Genomic DNA, 10585 nt, shown 5'->3' on the forward strand with positions numbered 1-10585 from the left:
TGGGACACAACTGGAGTTGAAGGCCCTTTACCTGCAAATTGATTTTATTGACTGTTTGCAGGTAGTGGGATACTCCCATGTCTGAGTAGTAATGTGCCTTTTTTTTTTTTTTTTTTTTTTTCTGGATGGCCCAAGGCTTTCCTCTGCAATAGAAGGATAGTGCTATTACTGATTTTTTTTTTTTTATGCTTCAGGAATACATTTTTTCACTGGAAAATTCCTCTTAATATGAAATCAGACCAAGTCTTCTAATTTATGGAACAAAATTTTCACCACCTATCTAAAGCTGTGAAAAACAAATTTCAGACACACACTCTACCACCCTCAAAACTCTTACAAAGTGGAAGCAGAGGCAAAATGTCTAATATTAAGCAAGGACTAAGTACATTCTGCCATGAAACAGGCCTTAATAAGAGGCCTGAAGCCCTTCAAATTTTGAATGTTTAAAAGAAGTAAACTTCCTGTGGGCTGCAAGTTACTGGACTGTGCACTAAACCTTCATGAGATTGCCCTCAAATGTTGAAGGATACATTGCAGTCTTAAAGTCAAGAGCTAATGTCTACAGTTCCTTTCAGTATGTGTTCAGGCTACAGACCAACATGGGAATTCACACCAAGATATCCATGTCAGCCAGGGGACTAGGTCTATGCAGGAAATTCCAGAGAACGAACCACCTCAAACTCAGAAGTGCTGGATCCTTCAAAGTTCCCTGGACCCACCTACATACACAGCTGTGTGGACTCCAGACCACCCAACAGAAACGTAAACCTAACTGCAAGCTTTTCCCCACCTATGAACCATAGAGCCAAGGATTCAAACCACAACCCCCACCAAAAACAGGGCAAATCTAACTCCTCAGCAAAATCCAGATACAAATTAAGATATTAAAGGCTAGATGAGAACCCTTAGGTTCAAAAGCCCTGTGTCATCTTTAGTCTAGAAGGAATAAGGGAGTCATTTTTGGCACCCATGATTCACTGAGGTAAAGACCACAATGAAGTCTCAATGAAGTGCATGGACAGATAACTCCAGGACTAATTATATGAACTGGGAACCAACTGAGCTAACACCAGCCAAGTCTTCTTAACAGTGCTCACCTTGCTTACTATTGTAGTTTGCCATCATCTACCAGAAAAGTGTTTCTTTCCTGCATCCCACCATGTTCATCTCCCTGGAATGTCTCTTAAGGTGATGATGAACAAGTGTAACCCTTGGCAAGGCATATTCATAGTCAAGTTCATGTACAGGTAAAAATGTGTGGACTCACAAATCCACAGAGGATGGACTATAAGAGGAAATTAGCTCCTATAATAAAAGACATTGCATGTCAATGATTAGAAGTGAAAAAGTGTCAGCAAAATGAGAGATCCCTAATGTTTCACCAGACAAACACAGTGACCTCCTTTCCTTTTCAAATGAATGTTACCAGTACCACTTTTAAATAACCTTTTGGAGGTTGTTAACTAATGTCTATTTCTTGCACTTTACTGAATATCACTGGGTTTCACCTTTTCTGGCTGAAGATTACAAAAATACCCATCCCCCACTATCACAAGACAATTCTTGCAACAGGATCTTAGCTTATACTCAGGTATAAAAGAGCCTGCAATTTTGACACAAGGATCTAGAGTGTAGTGTGCCCCAGCCTCCAGCTAGTGAATAGTTCTCTACATCTTTGGCATAATACACTTCTTATAAACAGTAAAGAATTAACACTTCTTATAAACAGTAAAGAATTAAAAATTCTGAGTCCCCACTCTTTTTTACCACAACAACTTTGAGAAAATTAAGAAAGCTACATTTTATGCACACCTGAGTTTGGGACTGAGATTCATTGCTGCTGCAGGTGCATATGAACAGAATTTCTAAAGTTGGAAGCATGCGGCAATTCCTACCGGCGGCTTCTATGGGAACCAGGCTACCAAGTCTAAAGAAAGCAAGGTGAGAAAGGAGAGCCAAGACAGAAGCCCAAGGGTGTCTGAAAACACAGATGCACACATAGCAAGGCACGGTGCAGGCAGTTAGAATGTAGGAGGAGTCTGAAAGATTTAATTCCCTGAGCCAATGAACACAGTACATTTTTAGCTGCTTTCCGCAGACCTAAGCAGGGAAGGCCTGAGACTTGGGGTTGCTTTGGACATGCCTTTCAAATATCTGTTTAACATTAACGGGGTGGGAAAACTGATTTTTTATTAATAAAACAGTCATTTAATAATTTACTTTCACTGTGAAGCTATTTTAACAGCAGGTTTCCTGCTAGTCTTCATTCATGTTCCCCATTTTTCTTTTGCATATTTTTGAGCCAATTTCCTGAGAGTCACACTAAAGGATTTTAAAGTTTAATTAATAAATCTTTTGCTGCTATTATCAGCACTATGCCATGCATTATTCGGTGTCAAAATTAGGTGTCAAAATTTCAACTGATTTGGACTGTAAAGTGAGTTTGTGGTAGTGTTGTTTGTTTGGTTTTTCTTTTTAATTTTCACTTGAGGATGTTGTCAGTTTTGGAAAGAGCAGAACCAATTTACACGTCACTAGTTCCGTGAAGTCGTGTATGGAAACCTGAATAAACTGGCAGGATATTGCTAGTTTATTCCAGTAATGTTTTAGGGCCTATCTAGATTGGCACTGTGGAAAGCCTTCCAGCTGGCTGCCTCTTAATTGGCTCACTGGATGACTGGCCTGGGTGGGGGAAGAATGCTCCATGAGGTTAAGGTATTGCTCAGGAGTGGCCACATCTCCCAGATTGGCCTTATGAAAAAAAAAAAAAAAACACTAAATTTTCCGGCATATTTCTGCAGTGGGAGGCAAGTGTCCATGACTGCTCCTGTAACTGGTGCTTGTCTCAGTGGACCACATACTGGAGTTGACAGTGGCATTATCATATGCTCAGCACCTCCCTAAATCTGCATTCTCGCCCCATACATGTAGTGGTACTTCGTGAGAGGAGGAGATGGAGTCACTCAGGCATGGGAGTGAAGGGCAGGCTTGCCACGGAAGAGAGGAGGGATAGAATGCAGTGGGTGTGCATAGAGGAAGCGGGTTACAGTAGATAGGAGGACTTAGCTCCAAAAGCAAATTCATTCCAACTGATCCATTTAATCTAGGCACTAATTGTAACTTTCACCTGTCCTCTGTCATTTTTCAGTGATACTTTGGCATTCTCAGCAAGGGGAGGGGCATGAGCAGAAGCTGCTGCCTAGTTCCTACTCCCACCCAGCTCCTTAGTGATGATATTGTCTGAATCCCTCCACCCAATTCTTTCACAGCGTGGAAATAATCTCAAGTCTCTAAGGGAAATGAAAACCAGATCACTCTCTGGAAAAGTTCAGGAGTTTTGTATAAAGGCCAGGGAATGGGGCATTAATCCTAGGTGGTTAAATGAACTGTTAAAACAAATTGGGTTTTTGGGCTTATTATTGGCCTACACCAAGACACAGTACTTAGTACTTGGGGATAGGAATATATATATGTGAAAAATGAAACCAGGTCATATGCTAGAAGTTGTAAGAAACTCCCTCATGGATACTTTTGTCTTATGTATGTGGTCCCCAAGACAAATAAGAAGAGATGATTCTAAAGAGGGAAGGGAGGGTGATTTGAATCTTCTAATTCAGTGTTCTTGACCAGGAATGATCTTATCCCCTTTGGGACATTTGGCAATGTCTAGAGATGTTGTTGGTTGTCACAACTGAGGACTGCCACTGGCACCCAGTGAAGAGGGGCCACTAGCCTTAGCACTCTACAATGCACAGGACAGCCCCCACCACAAGGAATTATTTGGCACAAAATGTCAATAGTGTTGAAGCTGACAAACCCTGGACTAGAGCAATGGTTCTCACACTTCAGTGGGCGTGAGAATCACCTACAGGATTTCTTAAAAACAGTGCTGGGGCCAGGCACGGTGGCTCACGCCTGTAATCCCAGCACTTTGGGAGTCTGAGGCGGGCAGATCACCAGGTCAGGAGTTCGAGACCAGCCTGATCAACATGGTGAAACCCTGTCTCTGCTACAAATACAAAAAATTAGCCAGGCATGGTGGTACATGCCTGTAATCCCAGCTACTCAGGAGGCTGACGCAGGAGAATCACTTGAACATAGGATGTGGAGGTTGCAATGAGCCAAGATCGCGCCACTGCATTCCAGCCTGGGCGACAGAGTGAGACTCCATCAAAAAAAAAAAAAAAAAGTGCTGGATCCCACTCCACTTTCCAATTCAGTAGATGAGGTGGAGTCAGAATCTGCATTTCTAACAAGTTCCCAGGTGACACTGAGGCTGATGTTCTGAGGAGTATATTTTTGAGAACCCCTGCCCTAGTTCTTCCCCCCAGTTGCCCTTTAAATTATCCCCCTGCTTCAGAATGTGGTTACACCGACCTTAGCCTGGAGCGTTGATGCTATCAACGCTCACAAAGGAGAAAGCAAGAAGCTCCCTTTTAAGCAAGGAGACTTCCCAGAGACTTAATTAAAGTTTGGGAAAGTATCCCAGGAGGTGGGGGTGGGAGGGGGTCAATAAAATTGATCCAAATAAATTCTTTGCACATACAAAATAAAACTCACATGCACAAAAAGAAATTTGATCAATAAATTAGTAAATTCAGAGTGAGGAGGGAGTAATTAACAGGCCCATTTAAAGTGCAGAATACATTAAATACAGAATGAGTGACTCCACCGGGACCACTGAAGCAGGAAACACCGATGCGTTTGAGAGGCCTGGAAGATTAGAAACATATTTCAACAAGGAGAAAAGAGGAGAGAGAATGGAGAGCCAGAATGATGAAGATGCTGGGTGGGGGTGGGGGTGGGGGTGGGGGCAGAGGCGGAGGAGGGATATGTATCATAGCCTTGGGAGCCTTGGATTTTGAAATCCTACAAAGTTTAACAAAATTGCAGCTTTGCTCTGGTGTATCTCCCGGGCATAGGAAACTTTTAAGTAACCTGCTGCAAGAGCTATTCAAGCCACACCTGGTCCTGAGCAGTTACTATGTCGAGTCTCTTTATATTGGAGTAAACGAAAGATTTAATCCCAATTGGAGCATAGCAAAACCTTATTGAGAACAATCCCAGGGTTATCTTGGACACCTTGCCAATCTACAAGATCCCCTGCCAGAAAAGCTGAGGCAAAGCGGACTCCACTACCAGTTTAAGCCAGAGTGGAGGACCACATAGCCCATGGTTGAGGGAAGTAAAGTTCTGAGGCAATTCATTATTGAAGGCAAATAAAAGCCGTCCTATATAGACACTCACATACTAAACATTTTCCCCAAAAGGTGGGACATGAAGGAAACCAAATGTATGACTCATGGCAGAGCCATAATTGTATAAATTGCTGCTAAGATAATCCAAGTTACACCTAACTTTTAGGCTCTCAATAAATGTTAGATAGCTTGCTTTGAGCTTGATTTCAGGGTCCAGTTCCCCATTTCACCCCCAAAGGAGTCCTGTTGGCAACTTGGCAATGGAAAGCTAAATTGGATCAGTGGTGAACATGAATCATTGTAATAATTCCTTTATATGTGGCAGAGAACAACATCTTGGCCAATAACTGCATCAACAAGAAGCAGAACTCTTCTCTGCCTCTGTCATACCCCCGAGACTTATATGAAATTTAAGTACTAGTTTATCATATAATGGTGTTCAGTCTAGTTCCACGCATTTCACTCCGGATTTGTGAAGGGCTGGGAGGTGATTTTCACTTTCAATGGAGACGTGGTCCCCTGAGACCATTAAGAAGACTCTTTCCAAGCCTGGGGAACATAACTCTGGTATCGAGGGAGGAGCCCACAGTGCAATTAAGAAGACATTAAAGCAGGTGTCGGCCGGGCGCAGTGGCTCAAGCCTGTAATCCCAGCACTTTGGGAGGCCGAGACGGGTGGATCACGAGGTCAGGAGATCGAGACCATCCTGGCTAACACGGTGAAACCCCGTCTCTACTAAAAAAATACAAAAAACTAGCCGGGCGAGGTGGCGGCCGCCTGTAGTCCCAGCTACTCGGGAGGCTGAGGCAGGAGAATGGTGGGAACCCGGGAGGCGGAGCTTGCAGTGAGCTGAGATCCGGCCACTGCACTCCAGCCTGGGCGACAGAGCGAGACTCCGTCTCAAAAAAAAAAAAAAAGCAGGTGTCTTCAAATATCTCTGAGCCTCATTTTCCTCACAGGTATATTAGGACCCAGCTTAGCCTTAGTGAAGCAGGTGAGAGGTTGCTATGTTTAAAGCTGCTTCCTCTGTTTTTTAATTTCCCTCTGCCATTTTCAATCAGGACTTCCTCATTAGCCGGACGGGAAAGTTTGCAGAGCCAAACCTGCAGCAGATTCCCCCAGGCTTTAGGCATGAAAGCGCCTCCCAGGGTAAGGTAACTTGCCACACATTTGGCTGACACCTGCCTATGAAGAGAGACGTCTGAAACCACTTTCCCAGAGCAGCCCTGAAGCAGTCAAGTCAGTGAAGTCTTTAGCAGGCTTTCTTCCTAGTCAGACACAGATCCCAGTGCACAGCCCGAGGATGAATTCTTAGTCTAGTAAGCACTTCCAACCTGCTGGTCAAGCCTTTGCTGTCACGACGTGTGGCTTACATACCTCTCAAAATGTGAGGTCAGTTAAAAGGCATAAAGCTGCAAAGTCCCAGACTCTAAGAGGGAGCAGGCCATGCAGTCTAAACTCCGTTTGGACTACAGCATCCCAGATAAAGAGGCATCCCACCTTGGAACACCTCTACTGGGAGGAAGCTCAGCACCCCACGAGGCAGCCTCTTCCACTATTGAACAGATCTAATAATTAAAAGCCCATCCTTTTACCCAGTCTCCATCTGCCTCCCAATGTTTCCTGTGGAGCTACATGGAATGTGTCCTGCTGATCCTGCTACCTGATGTTGTTTCCATCGGGTACTGGGTCTTAGCAGTTATACTAGATGGTTGTGAGGGCATGAACCATGTCTCCTGTTTCTTATGCATCACTATGGTGCTGGTGACCAGCTTTAAATTACTGGGTAGTGTTCTTAGTTGTGCTCAGTATCTTCACTTGTAATCACTGTTTCTTCCCAACCCCGCCCTGTCAAGCCTGATTATATTGATTCTAACTTCACCCTTCAGCTCATACCAGGGCACTATCATCCAGGGGTAAAGTTCATGGGCATCCTTAAGAAATGCCCACAGTAATGAAAACAATCTGCTCGAACTCCACATCATTCTTCCAACATACACGTGCATGTGTGCACGCACACACACCATCAGTCTTTGTACCTAGGTGAATGCAAACACAAATGAACTTTAAGGGCATCCTTGAAAGGGGAAACAAATATAAAATACAATATAGAGTCCGAGGAGGTGACTGAAAAAGAGGAAGTGAGAGCATATTAGACTTCTTGCCTTAGGGTATACCAGCACAACCACAGCCAAGCATCTCTCTCCCGGAGCCATTTGTATCTGTGAGTCAGGTAGAAAGTGCAGAAACGTGGATCCCACCCATGGGAGGCAACCTCCGCCTCCCGGGTTCAAGTGATTCTACTGCCTCAGACTCCTGAGTAGCTGGGATGACAGGCATGCACCACCATGCCCGGTTAATTTTTTTAACCAGTAAAATAGTTTGATTTTAAAATAGTCATCAAAGTGAAAATTTTGGCTGGGCATGGTGGCTCAGGTCTGTAATCCCAGCACTTTGAGAGGCCAAGGTGGGCGGATCACGAGGTCAGGAGATGGAGACCATCCTGCCTAACATGGTGAAAACCCGTCTCTACTAAAAAAAAAATACAAAAAAATTAGCCAGGAGTGGTGGCGGGCGCCTGTAGTCCCAGCTACTCACTCAGGAGGCTAAGGCAGGAGAATGGCGAGAACCCGGAGGCGGCAGAGCTTGCAGTGAGCCAAGATGGCGCCACTGCACTCCAACCTGGGCCAAAGAGCAAGACTCCATCTCAGAGAGAAAAAAAAAAAGTAAAATTTCCCAAACCTGAGAGTAACAGTCTAGAGCCAGTGTTGGGAGGAGGGGCCAGGCCTCACCCAGAGCCCAGCTTGAGACCCCGAACCCCACCCTCCCTTCCAGAGGGAGGGAGGAAACAGCTGAGGAGAGCCCTGAGTCGGTCCTCTCCCTCATCCCTGAGGCCAGCTGTGCTGGGCCCCTTGAGGCTAAAAGCTCAAGCAGAGGACTGGGGGGAAGGGAAACAGGTAGGAAACAGAAATTAGAGGTTAATAACTCCAATAACATCCACAGCCAAAAAAACAAAATAACTTGACTATGAAAGGACGATGGAAGATGAATACTGATAAACTCTTCAGCTCCCAGAACAGCCCAGTCTGAGCTGGGTTGGGCTGATTGGAGGAAAGTCTTGAGACCCAACTGCATGTTACCTCTGGAGAATAAATATTCTAAGAAAAGGGGAAAACCATGAGGCAAGCCTCTGTGGTCAAAGTCAACACAGCTGACAGGCTGGTGCGGCCCACTGCCCGACCCCACTCACACAGGGAACAATTGTGCAGGCCTGGATAGAGAAGAGGTCAAGGGCTTGGACTGGGGACCCTGAGCTGCCAAGGTGTGGGGCCTCCTTGCAGTTCCCATGCAGCAACGGCAGGAAGGCCAGCAGAGGCCCTGGTAGAGCTGGTTGCCCTGCTCATGGGCCTGGATCAGGCTGTCCTTGCAGTGCAGGTGGTGAACCCCCATTCTTTTGGGGCTGCGCTGGGGGTAGCTGGAGGTGGGGAGTGGCCAGGTCCTGCCCTCAGTGTGGGAAGTGCCAGGACCCTCCTCTGTGACATTGTTAATGAGCACCAGGCTCTGACGCTCTTCCTCAGGGCTGATGGGCAGGTTCAGCTCTTCTTCCTCCTCTCTGGGAAAGCCAGAGTCAGGTTCCCTGGGAAGCAAAAGCCTACTCTCTTTGGTTCGGGGAGAAGGTGCCTGGACCACCTCATCTCTGTCAGCAGGGCTATGGGCAAAATGGCGCTGCAGCTCAGGGAGGGCGTCACATTCAAGGCTGTACCCTGAGCCACAGCGGCAGGTGGCGGAGTATGGTCCACAAATGCCCACTGCCAGCTGGCCAGCAGGTCCTCTTCAGAGGTGACAGACCTGGCTGGGGCACTGAGTGTTGGGGGCACTGAGCTGGGCTGGTGGTTGGGTGAGGCCTAGGCTGAGGCAGGGGTGCTGGGCACTGGGCTGGGGTAGGCCCACTCACTCCCCTCCTCCACCAAGCTCAGTGAAATGGCCTGGCGGGTAGCGTAAGTGCAGTTGGGCAGGGGGCTGTTGCAGGGGATCCAAACCTTATCCTTGGAGAGCTCTATTACCCTGCAGCCAGGATACAGTGGGTGTGGTGGAGATGGGGTGGGGTAGGGGCTCAGCTTCTCAAAGGCTGGCAGGGGCAGCTCTTCCTCCGGGGAGCCCCCAGCAGTACCCAGAGAGTGGCACTTCCCATTGGGTTGGGGGGTGGGGCTGCCAGGAGCCGGGGGACTGGCTGGATTACCTGGGGCACCCTCACTGATGTCCACATGCACAAAGACATCTTCAGCCACGGGGCGCCCAGCGCTGCTTGACTGGGCTGAATTCAGCAGTAGAGACTCTGGATTCTGTAACACTCGGGCAATGACCAAAGTAGGCACCACAGCTGCTGGGGCTAGGCTGGGAGCAGGACCCGGGCTGGCGGCCTCTTGACCACTATGCAGATGTTTCCGAACCACATCCTGTAGCTCACAGGGCAGATGGGAGAACTCATAGTTTTGGAAGTGGGACTTGTTGCACTTGAGGAGCTGCACAGCCAGGCTGCAGTCCCCCTGGTACCACTCGTTGAGCTCCTCCAGCTTGTTGACAGTGTTCTTGGCATCCAAGCAGCTTGTTGGTCAGTTCCACGATCTCCCAGTTCAGTGTCTGCCTATCCATCTCAGCCTTCTTGATCAGTGTGTGCAGCTTGTCCTCCAACTCCTGGTTGGTCTGCTGGGAAGCCATGTAGCTGTTCGACAGCCTGCAGAACTTATCCTTAAACTTGTCCAGCTCCTCGTGGCTCTGGTCCAGCTCCAGCTCCAGGCAGTCCTGCCCAATTTCCAGCTCACATTCCAGCACCTCAGTGCATCATGTGGCCGAGGTCAGGCGCTGACGAAGCTCTTCATTATCCTCTTGCGAGAGCTTCATGCTTTCCAAGTCAGTCAGTGATTCCTCCTGCTCAAACCCAGATCCGGGAATTTCCAGTCGCAGCTCCCGATGCTCTGGTGGTGTCTTACGGTAGGGTTTCTTGGCAGGGGCTGCACTGGTCATTTTGGGAGGTGACACCTCCTCCACCTGCATCTGTTTGTCGGCAGCTCTTTCTTTTCCACTGTCCGGGAGTTAGCCCCCAGCTCTCTGCATCCCACGGCCCCTCCACTTCCTTTAGCCAACAGCTCCTTCTACCGTTGCCAGCTGCGTTCAGGCCGCCATCTTGCTGTGGGGCAGGCCGGGTAGTGGCCAGGGCTGTGGGAATCCCCACGCACTTGGCGCCTCGCGTCATCGGGGGCGGGGCCCCTTTGTAATTGTTAAACATATGTATGTTTTGTCTCCTCCTGTAGACTGCAGTCTCCTTAAAGGCAGGGACTGTGATGGTTATACTTCTGCATTTACTTCAAGGCCTGGCATAAAAAGGA

At 47.5% G+C, this 10585-nt stretch overlaps 1 pseudogene; it reads right to left on the bottom strand.

Annotated features, from left to right (window-relative positions):
* Positions 1-8611: 8611 nt before the first annotated feature.
* On the bottom strand, positions 8612-10318 carry LOC117077615 (annotated as a pseudogene).
* Positions 10319-10585: the final 267 nt, after the last annotated feature.

The sequence above is a fragment of the Trachypithecus francoisi genome, unplaced genomic scaffold, assembly GCF_009764315.1.
Source record: "Trachypithecus francoisi isolate TF-2019V2 unplaced genomic scaffold, Tfra_2.0 Lachesis_group6, whole genome shotgun sequence".
Classification (NCBI taxonomy): Eukaryota; Metazoa; Chordata; class Mammalia; order Primates; family Cercopithecidae; genus Trachypithecus; species Trachypithecus francoisi.